Raw genomic sequence first — 11,779 nt, forward strand, 5'->3', positions numbered from 1 at the left:
GATAAAATGAAAAAGGGAAAGGTGAGGATCACCTTGACTCAAGCATAAAGTAAAAACATAAAGTAAAAGATAGGCCCTTCGCAGAGGGAAGCAGAGGTTGCCATGCGCTTTTAGGGTTGGATACACAAAATCTTAATGCGAAAGAACGTCACTTTATATTGCCCCTTGTATATGGACCTTTATTATGCAGTTCGTCGCTTTTATTGCTTCCATAACAAGTTTGTACAAAGCTTATTCTCTCCGCACTAATAAGTCATGCATATTTAGAGAGCAATTTTTATTGCTTGCACCGATGACAACTTATTTGAAGGATCTTACTCAATCCATAGGTAGATATGGTGGACTCTCATGGTAAAACTGGGTTTAAGGATATTTGGAAGCACAAGTAGTATCTCTACTTGGTGCTAGGAAATTTTGGCTAGCATGAGGGGGAAAGGCGAGCTCAACATGTTTGGAAGGTCAATGACAATATACTTTAACTGAGATGTTGGAAAACATAAACCATTATGTTGTCTTCCTTGTCCAACCTCAACTCTTTTAGCATGTCATACTTAATGAGTGCTTCACAATCATAAAAGATGTCCAAGATAATATATTTGTATGTGAACCTCTCTTTCCTTATTACTTCCTATTAATTGCAACGATGACCAAAACTACGTTTGTCAGCTCTCAACAACTTTTATGCCTCATACTTTCTATGTATGAAGTCATCACTAACCATGTTATAAGCAAATGAAGCATATAAAAGTTCAGATTTATGACATTCAATTCATTCCCCCATTTACTCATTGGATATACATGAAGCGCAAGAGTAAATGACAAACTACTCCAAAAGATATGAGTGAAAGACACTGAGTAGTCAAATAATTATCTAGCCATGGGAGGGTTCCCTTTTTATTCAATAATTCAGATCCAATGATTTTATTCAAAGAGCAAGTACAATTGAAATAGAATGACATTGCAAGGATATCACAACTCATGTGAAGAAGCAAATACTTAGGCTCAACCGATACTAACCGATAATTGTTGAACAAGAGAGGTGAGATGCCTACCGGGGCATCCCCAAGCTTAGATGCTTGAGACTTCTGGAGATATTATCTTGGGGTGCCTTGGGCATCCCCAAGCTTGAGCTTTTATGTCTCCTTAATTCCTCTCATATCACAGTTTCTCTTTTTATCAAAAGCTTCATTCACAACGAACTCAACAAGAACTCGTGAGATGGGTTAGTATAAACCAATACAAAACCTTATCATTTTCTAATGTAAAAAAACACTAAAATTATTATTCAACATTGAATACTAAATGTCTCTGCATATTTAATACTCCTATCCTCAAACAGAATCATTAAACAAGCAAACATATGCAAACAATGCAACCATAACAGCAATCTGCCAAAACAGTACAGTATGTAAAGAATGCAAGAGTATCAATACTTCCCTAACTCCAAAAATTATTAACTAAAATTCCCACTGTAATAAATTTATCATAGCTTAATATGCAAAACGATTCAACGTTATACCATCCTCTGAATTTTCTAGGGAATTTTTGCAACAGCGGTAAACTTTCTGTTTTCAAACAGGAACATGTATACTAGCAAAATAAACATGGCAAAGGCTTATCCTTGACATTTTTATTGAAAATAAAGATGCAAAACATTAATCTAAATACCATCAATAAAATACTAACAAAAGAAAATGACGCTCCAAGCAAAACACATATCATGTGGTGAATAAAAATATAGCTCCAACTAAAGTTACCGATGAACGAAGACGAAAGAGGGGATGCCTTCCGGAGCATCCCCAAGCTTAGGCTCTTGGTTTTCCTTGAATATTACCTTGGGGTGCCTTGGGCATCCCCAAGCTTAGGCTTTTGCCACTCCTTATTCCATAGTCCATTGAATCTTTACCCAAAACTTGAAAACTTCAACCACACAAAACTCAACCAAACTTCGTGAGATAGGTTAGTATGATAAAGAGTAAACCATGCACTTTGGTACTGTAAAAGACAAGGTCCATAATTGTTTTCACATAATTCCTACTCTACTATATCATTCCTATAATTTATATTGAGAAATATAAACCATAGAAACTAGAAAGCAAGCAAACTATGCAATGAAAACAGAATCTGTCAGAAACAGAACAGTCTGTAATGATCTGAACAATAACCATACCTATTATACTCCAAAAATTATGATATAAATTGGTGGACATGAGGAATTTGTCTATTAATCTTCTACAAAAAGGATCAACTCAAAAGCACTCCTCTGTAAAAAAATGACAGCTAATCTCTTGAGCGCAAAGTTTCTGTTTTTTACAGCAAGATCTCATTAACTTTCACCCAAGTCTTCCCAAAGGTCTTACTTGGTACTTTATTGAAACAAAAGCTATAAAACATGATTACTACAGTAGCTTAATCATGTTGACACACAAAAATAGTAAGGATAAATATTGGGTTGTCTCCCAACAAGCGCTTTTCTTTAATGCCTTTTAGCTAGGCATGATGATTTCAATGATGCTCACACAAAATATAAGAGTTGAAACACACAAGGAGAGCATCATGAAGAATATGACTAGCATATTTAAATCTAACTCACTTCCTATGCGTAGGGATTTTGTGAGCACACAATTTATAGGAACAAGAATCAACTAGCATAGGAAGGAAAAACAAGTTTAACTTCAAAACATTAAGCACATAGAGAGGAAACTTGATATTATTGCAACTCCTACAAGCACATATTCCTCCCTCATAATAATTTTCAGTAGCATCATGGATAGCTACTTTGTTATCATACTCAATTGGAAGCTCTTCCGAAATAGTGGAATACTAACTAAAGTTGACACTCTTCCAAATCCACTTTCATAAATATCGTACGAAGATTCAACACCCTCCAAGATAGTGGGATCACTAATTCCTAAAGTTGACACTCTTCCAAACCCACTTTAAATTATAGTATTATTCATATTACAAAAGATGTAAGTGAAGTTCATGGATCATTCTACAATTAATATAGACTAGCCAACATACAAGCTCAAAATATATAAGTGAAGCGCACAAAGCATTCTATAAAACCATACTCAAACGATTTGAGTGAAGCACAAAGAGTAATTCTATAAGATCATACTTAAAAGATATAAGTGAAGCACATGAAGTATTCTATAAATCAATGAAGAGCTATCTCATACTATCATTAATCTTAAAGGAAAATACAAACACAAAGGACACAAGTCATGTGAACAAAACAAAAAAACCGAGGTATACCGATATTTGTCGAAGAAGAAAGATGGGATGCCAACCGGGGCATCCCCAAGCTTAGATGCTTGAGTATCCTTTGAAATATTTACTTGGGGTGCCTTTGGCATCCCCAAGCTTAAACTCTTGTCTCTTTTTATTCTTCTCATATCGGTAACTCCTCGTTCTTCAAACACTTCATTCACAAAAACTTAAACAAAAACTTGTGAGATCCGTTAGTGTAATAAAGCAAACTACCACTTTAAGGTAATATAATTAACTCATTATTTGTTTAAATTGGTTTTAAACCTACTGTATTCCAACTTATTTATGGTTCATACCCCCCGATACTAGCCATAGATGCATCAAAATAAGCAAACAACACACGAAAAACAGAATCTGTTAAGAACAGGACAGTCTGTAGTAATCTGGATGTTCGGTAAACTTCTGTAACTACAAAAAATATGAAATAAATTTTATAATTTTAAAATTTTGTACAGAAGTAATGTGCAAAAAGTTTCAGACCCATTTGACTTTCCAGTAAAAAATGTAAATTCATGCACTACAGCCAAAGTTTCTGTTTTTGTTCTGCACATAGTAAGCAAACAATTTAATCATACTAAAACCCAAGCTTGGCACATTATTTTTATAATACAATGGATATATACAAGGGGATAATTATTTACAGGGAAACTTCCATGAAAAATTCTACATTGCTTCCATGAGCATGAACACAATTGCTCAAGGTCGACCCTCACTTCTTCAATGCATAACTTTCCAATCACTTCTCTTTTTGAAAAACTTTTTTTTAGGCATGAGAGGCAAGCAAATCCTTTTTGGTATTTTCATTATTTTTAAATTTTTTTGTATGTTTCACCCACAACTAAACAGGAACAAAAAGGAAAAACAAAATCTACTAAGTAAAGAAACCAAACAAGCACACATGAGAATATCAACCCCACGCTATTGCTCCCCGGCAACGGCGCCAGAAAAGAACTTGATAATCCCCAAATGCAGGGAATCATCGTAGCAATTCCCAAAGGTGGAAGTGATAAGTATGGAGTGTCGAACATACAAGGAGCTAAAGGTAAGATCAATATTCTCTCAAGCCCTATCTGCCACTGATACGACTCTACATGCACCGAACGTTTGCTTCCAACTAGAAACAAGAAATAAATTGTGTTGTGGGTATAAAGAGGATAACTTTGTATGATACCAGAGAGCTAAAATATAAAAGTAGGTGCTATTATCAAAAGGTTAGAATATATTAATAAATAATATAAATAGCGAGTGTGGAATAATGGTGGATCGGTGTGCGGAATTATCCTAGGCAATTGTTAACAAAACCGGTGATCACTATTGCAATTTCATATGAGGGAGAGGCAAAAGCTAACATACTTTCTCTACTTGGATCATATGCACTTATGATTGGAACTCTAGCAAGCGTTCACAAATACTAAAGATAATTAAGGTAAAACCCAACATAGCATTATCGCATCAAGTCCTCTTTATTCCCATACGCAACAACCCCTCTTACTCGGGTTTGTGTTTCCGTTACTCACCAACCCACTACAAGCGAATCATGAACGTATTGCAACACCCTACAGAGGGAATCCCTCACGCTTGTGCGACACGGAGGGCACCATAGGACAGCATCAAAGTGAAACATACAACTCATACCAATCTAGATCATCAATCAACCCAAAGACAAAAGATATCTACTCAAAACATCATAGGATGGCAACACATCATTGGATCATAATATGTAGCATAAAGCGCCATGTTCAAGTAGGGATTACAGCGGGGTGCGGGAGAGTGGACCACGTAAAAGAGGTGAGGATGGTGATGATGATGGTGATGTTGATGAAGACGATCACCGTGGTGATGATTCCCCTCCCGATGGCACTCCGGTGCCACCAAGAGAGAGGAGGAGAGGTTCTCCCCCTTGTGCTTCCTCCTCCATGGCTTTCCCCCTCTGGTCCTTGGCCTTCATGGAGATGATGGCCCCTCCGAGATCCTCCTCCATGGCCTTCGGTGATGATGGCCCCCTCCGGCAGGGTGCCAGAGAGGGCCTAGATTGATTTCTCGTGGCTACATAGGCTTGCGGCGGCGGAACTTCTGATCTAGGTTAATTCCCGAAAGTTTCAGTATTTATAGGAATTATTGGCATTGGTTTCACGTCAGGGGGGTCTCCCGGCTGTCCATGAGACAGGGGGGTGCCCCCCCCTAGGGGCATGCCCTCCTATCTCGTGGGCAGCCCGGAGCTCTTCTGGCCCAACTCCGATTCTCCGTGGTCTTCTTTTGGTCCATAAAAAATCCTCAAAAATTGGCACGTCATTTGGACTCCGTTTGGTATCCCTTTTCTGTAAAACACAAAAACAAGGAGAAAACAGAAACTGGCACTGGGCTCTAGGTCAATAGGTTAGTCCCAAAAATCATATAAAATGATATATAAATGCATATAAAACACCATAGATGGGTAATATAATAGCATGAATACTTCATAAATTATAGATACGTTGGAGACATATCAGGCAGTGACGAGTAGAGGCGAGCTCGAGGAGGAAGAAGATGGGGATGGCAGTGCCGAGATTGGGGAAAACACAGAGGATAAATGAGCAGCGCGCCTGTGGTTATTCCTTTTTATGGGGAAGGTGCGGGCCGCCTCTTTACCACTTACTGCGATGTGATGCCTGCATGCAGCAGGAGCCCCATGCATGCCCCCCACGTCACGCATGACCCTCCACGTCGCGCATTCAACGCGGGTCGTGGGGAAGCGCAGCGGGCGAAAAAATTACTGTGGTAAGAATCGTCCCCGCCTGCCCGCGCACCGTTCTGGGCCTAGCCTAGCAACGTGTCGCGCTTATGTGTGGCCCAGGCCCGGGGGCTCCTGTCGGTGTACATAAGTGGGTCTCTACATTGTACCCCTTTACCTGTGCACGGGCAGTCAGAGCCACGCCCACGACCACACTTAGAAGGACAGATGAGGGAAGCCGAAGCCACAAAACGATCAAGGGAATGCCAAGACAGAGACACGAAGAGCAAGAGGGCGAGGTGGACTCCACTGGCATGACCCTTGCCGGGGCGGCCCCCACGGCCCCGGCAAGGGCCTTGCCGGGGCAACTTGCCCAACACCAGCGGAGTGTGCCACCCTTGAGCCCGAGGTTTCGAACATCATCGACCACATTGGAACCAAGGCTCGGGAGGCACCTCCATGGTGGCATGCAGATCTTTGTGAAGATCATTAAACACACAGAATCTGATGAAGACCAGAAGACGAGACCTCCGGCAACATCCTTGAAGGGATGACCGCAGTGCCACGGCAAGACCCTTGTCGGGGCCCCGGCAAGACCCTTGCCGAAGGCATCAACGGGGCCGCGGCCAGGCCCGCGTGCACCAAGACCCCACCGTCGTTCCCATGCTGCTGCCAGCCCAGCCAGCCAGGCGGGCACCTGCGTGGCAACATGCGGTCCCGAAGCCAACTCAACAAGCACCTACGTGGTGGCATGCAAATCTTCATGAAGACGCCGCCACCGCGCCAGCTCAGCAGCCTGCCAGCCTACATAGCGCTGCCCACCTCGCTGGCCTGGACACGTGTTGAAGCAGGGCGAGGCGGCAATAAAGCAAGGGGACACCTTAGGGGTGCATTTAATGCGTCTTGTTCCGTAATGACAAGCGATAAGCATAGCCACTGTACCCTTTCCACCTCCTGTGTGCCACTGTGGCGCCTCCTTCGACTATAAAAGGAGGCCCGAGGCGTACTGGAGAGGGATTCGGCTCTTTGAGCAAGTCACGTTTGATAGCTAGCTCAAGAACACTGAAATACACACCAGAGCAGGACTAGGGTATTACGCGATCCCCGCGGCCCGAACCTGGGTAAACGACCTTTGTGCTAGCTCTTAGACCCGCTCTTCTCACAACTCCGTGTCCCCCGACCACAGTAGGGATTCCATTGATCACATAGGTGTCGTTCCCACCGAAAGCCAGTACGGTTGTAATTCGTTTCCATTCCTGGCATCACTACTAGAAAAAACCCTACTAATGGCGCACCTAGTATGGCCATTAATGGCGCATCTGTGGTGCGCCATTAATAGCACGCCATTAGTAATTTTTACTAATGGCGCACCACCTGGTGCGCCATTAGTATCTGGTATACTAATGGCGCACCGCACCGCGGGTGCGCCATTAGTATAGGCCAGGGTGCGCCATTAGTATGCCTCCCAGGGGCCATGTATATCCAGGTGCTTTGGCATACTAATGGCGCACCACCACTGGATGCGCCATTAGTAACCGCGGCATACTAATGGCGCACTACCCAGTGATGCGCCATTAGTATGCACTGTCATACTAATGGCGCACTGTCATGTGATGCGCCATTAGTATGAATATTAGGTTTTTTTGTTTTTTATTTTCTGTTTTTTGCACAGGTTACAAAATGTATAATTTGACAAAATATAGACAGCACACATCAACAACAGATTCATCGAATACAATAGAAGATTAGTCTTTGAATACAATTCATCATATTAGTCTCCGAATACAATTCATCATATTAGTCTCCGAATTGAAAAGACCGAACAAAGATAGAACATTATATTACAAGTCTCAAGACCGCGAGTAGCGAGTTTGTCTTCACATTACAAGTCGATATCGATCATCTTAACTACCATCACATAGAAGAGAGCTGCGGTCATCACGATGAGCATCATCACGATGGAACTCGTCTTCATCCGGTTCCTCCAACGCTCCCTCCCCTCTCCCGCTAGATAGCGGGCGTATCTAGATTCGGCCTCGGCCCTAGTGGTGTACCCTTTGTAACTGTTAGCGCCTGAATCGGTGAACCTGTCTCCAACACTCCTCCCAGTCATCGTAGACTCCGTGAACCTTACCCTTGTACACGACATACGTCGGCATCGCTATGCACTAGCCAAACGAAACGTTAGTACCAATTCACAGACAATACATAAGCAATATATAAGTATGCAACAGAACGATCGGAAGAGAAAAGCAAGACATTAATAGCATCGATTACATCTAAGTTGAACGACTCTCGAAACCAAAGAGACATACTACAAGTTCATTAAAGTTTAATTACAACATGAGCCAATCGATGTTTCAGAACTAGACACAGCATCACTGCTTTCGACTCGACTCAAGGGACCGGAGCGTGGATGAAACCGCCGTCTATCGTGGGAGTCATGAAATAACGGTCGTTGTCAGCCTGCATTTGTAGCATTGTGTCGATGTCACTGTTGGACGGTTGATTGTTGAGGTAGAACTGCCCCGAGGTACGAAGGACATCTTGATGGATGATTTCCGCAAGCTCCGACTGGATGCGAAAGAATTCTTGTCGGAGGTCCGCGTCCTGGATTGCCGACACGCTCTTTGCCCAATCTTTGAGTTTACTCGGTAGCAGAAGTTGATGATGGTCCCGTACGATCGCCCGCATGTGATGGATGGCATAGTAGGCACCCTTCTGACCGCCAGGCGGCTGCTTGACGCAGCAGAACATCGTATTGTGGGAGAACACGTGCTTGTCGTACTTACGAATAGGCCTGGTGAAGGTGCCTCCAGATTTGGCGTAGCCGGGGAGAACATCATCAAGAACCTTCTTGACATTTGTGTAGTCTATGTTCGACTGACGGTCCGGGTCGAAATATGTGGCCATGGAATATTTGGGGCTTAGGAGGATGAGCGTGCAACGTGTGTCACTGCAGAAAACATGGAATGTTAAAAGAAAAACAATCGAAATGTAAGAATTCATATGTTATGGGACGGTTGAGGGGAGGACTTACTCGGGAAAGTAAGGCACGAGGAAGTTATCCTTATCTTGGTTTGCCAGAATGACGCCTTCGAGGTAAGAACTCGCGACTTGCCGGTCCCCAGCGCTGCCCAAGATCTTGGCACGCATGTAGAAAGGGTCGACTATCACGATGTCCGGGGTCTTGTCGCGAATGATCCGCATCTCCATACTCAGCGAAAATAGCCGAACGAAGGTGTAGTGCAGCGGATGAAGGTTCAACATAGCATGGATGTCATCAAAACGCAGGACGATCGTACGCCCGATGGAGTTATCCACAAAGCCCTTGCCCTCTGGCACCTTGGCCGCGAAAACCGGGTATGCCACATCCTTCTCTCTGAGACGCCGCTTCTCCAAAGCAAGAACACTGTCATGCAGACTCCGCATAGCACCGGTTGTAGCATTGAGCATATTTGTCGGTAGCATCACCCTACCCGCCACATGCACCCTCCTCGAGATATCCTATGGTGAAGGTGCCCGTCCTGACCACGGATCGTACTCGGTGCCAGCTGGCTCGCACCCTTCTTAGTCTTTCTTTTGCGTGCCTTCTTCTTCTCCTGTAATGGGACCGAGTTCTGCTCACAGACCGCCTTCTTGAGTGTGTTGGGGCTGATAATATTTCGCACCTCGACTATCTGAGGCTCGGTGAAGTCGGCAGCTGGAGGCGTCTCCTGAGAGCTGAACGCCAGACGGCGCCTGTTGCAACTTGGCTTCTCCGCGGTACCAGCTAGATCGCACACGTCTTTTGTTGGGTTTGGTTCTTGAGAAGGAGGCCCCATGAAGTCGCCATCGTACCCATGATCGGCAAAGTACTGATCGACGTTGCCAAATGTATCATCGTCGTCATCGTCGTCGTTCTGATCCTGTGCCATATGCATGTTTGGATCCAGTGGCATAGGGATGTCCGGCACCGTTACGGCGGTCTTGCCATGGGGCCGACTTGGCGCCGGCACGACTGGCGGTGTTGTCTTTGGGGTGGTGTCCCCCGCCCCCAAACGAATCTGGCTCTTCGGCCAAAGCAGGGGCTAGCTCAGGCAGGCACTGAGGGTCATCACGTCTTCATCGTCGGCCCCGACGGGTCGAGTCGGAGGTAACAAGTCGTCGCAGCCTGGCAGCACCCGAACCAGTTGAACCCTAAACAAGTTGGGTGGCATCTGGGTACCGTGGAACAAGGGGTTGCCCGGTTGAACGATTTTGCCCTTGGCGACATCGACCAACTCGTTGTTCACGAAGTGGAGGAGAGTGCACGGAACGTCGGCGGCGCCCTGCGAAAACATGTAGGGCGTCAGGGATGCCCAGTCAAAGGCAAGGAGATGAAGTCCTCGGCCGAGAGAGGCTTAATTAGTTACCGTGATGATGGCGTCGAGCTCGGCTAATGTCGACGCACCGGCAACGGCGGGCGTGCAGTTGACGGAGGGGCCGCTTGCTGAAGAGGTGCCGGCCGGCGTACACCCGGGTGCATTAAGCTCCCGTGCCGGTGTCGGAGACACCAATGCCGCCTCCGCCGGAGGCACCAATGGCCCCGCCATCGCATTATGCGAGTTGCTGGCCGTGAAGCTAGGAATTGGGGGCGGCCCCTGTTGGCCGCCCGCAATCCACGCACTCAACCCCGAGATCAAGGTAGGCACAAGGGCGGTGATCGTCGCTCCGAGTCATTGTTCCACTTGCTCTTGGACAATCTCTGGAATCCGCGCCACCTGTGCCTTGAGTTCTTGAACCTCTTGCGCCTGGCTTTCCGAGCTGGTCTTTTTCTCCTTCCGCACACCAGCGGTATAGTATGACCCCCATTTTGTCGACAAGCCTTTGCCGGCCACACGACCAGCTGACGTCGGCTTACTGAGCTTATCCTTGTTCTTCATTACATTCAATGCCCTATTTAGAGTGGTGTCCCAAGGGTTGCTCTTAGTCGACCCCGCGCTACTGCTTTCAGTCGCCTGCGGAAGGAATGTGAACCATTTAGAAATTTGGCTTCATTAATTAGAATGCAACCATATGGAGCTAATTACGCGGGGGTGTATTCCTTACCAGAACAAGCTCAAGCTGCCTGGTCTTCGGATCCGTGGTAAGCTCCTTTGTTTTCGGGTCCTTCTTGTACCGGGCCCTGACAAAGTTCCTGGTCTGCTTGTTACCGCTGTATTTCTCGAAGAGGGGCGGTAGGCCTTGCTCGGCACGGTCCGCCTCCTCCTTGTCCCATATAGGCTCCGCCACTCTGTAACCGCCGGGACCGAGTGTGTGTTCCCCTATGTTCAGCTCCCGCATTTGTTTCCCCCACTCACTTGATTGGGAGCTTGCGGTGCTCGAGCAATTGATCTTGAAGTCGTTGTAGTCATCTTCGGTGATCGAAGGATTTTTCTCCTTGATCTTCTGATAACTCTCACCTTTCTCGATCATTTTCTTCACATTGCTTTTCCAAGTAGACAAGGCCTTGCTCATCTTCGTGAGGGCAGCATTGTTCACTTTATTTCCTTTGAGGCTTGTGTTTGCAAATTCAACGGGGAACTTGTATCGTTCGTGCAGCTTCGTGAAGAGGAGGTGGCGCAAATTCCCTCGGTCAGGATGCCTCAGGTTCTCGGTGTTGATCGAGACGGTGCTTCGGACAATGCACCCGAGCTGAAGCGAGTACCCCTTGACTATTCGTTCGGGCGCCGTTGGATTCCCGTTGGAGTCCACTTCAGTAACTTCCTCCTTGAGGGTGAGGAGCACGATCGGGCGCCGGTCCTTCCGTTGCCTCTTCGGTTGGCTGCCATCTGT

The sequence above is a fragment of the Triticum dicoccoides genome, chromosome 2B, assembly GCF_002162155.2.
Source record: "Triticum dicoccoides isolate Atlit2015 ecotype Zavitan chromosome 2B, WEW_v2.0, whole genome shotgun sequence".
NCBI classification, from domain to species: Eukaryota; Viridiplantae; Streptophyta; class Magnoliopsida; order Poales; family Poaceae; genus Triticum; species Triticum dicoccoides.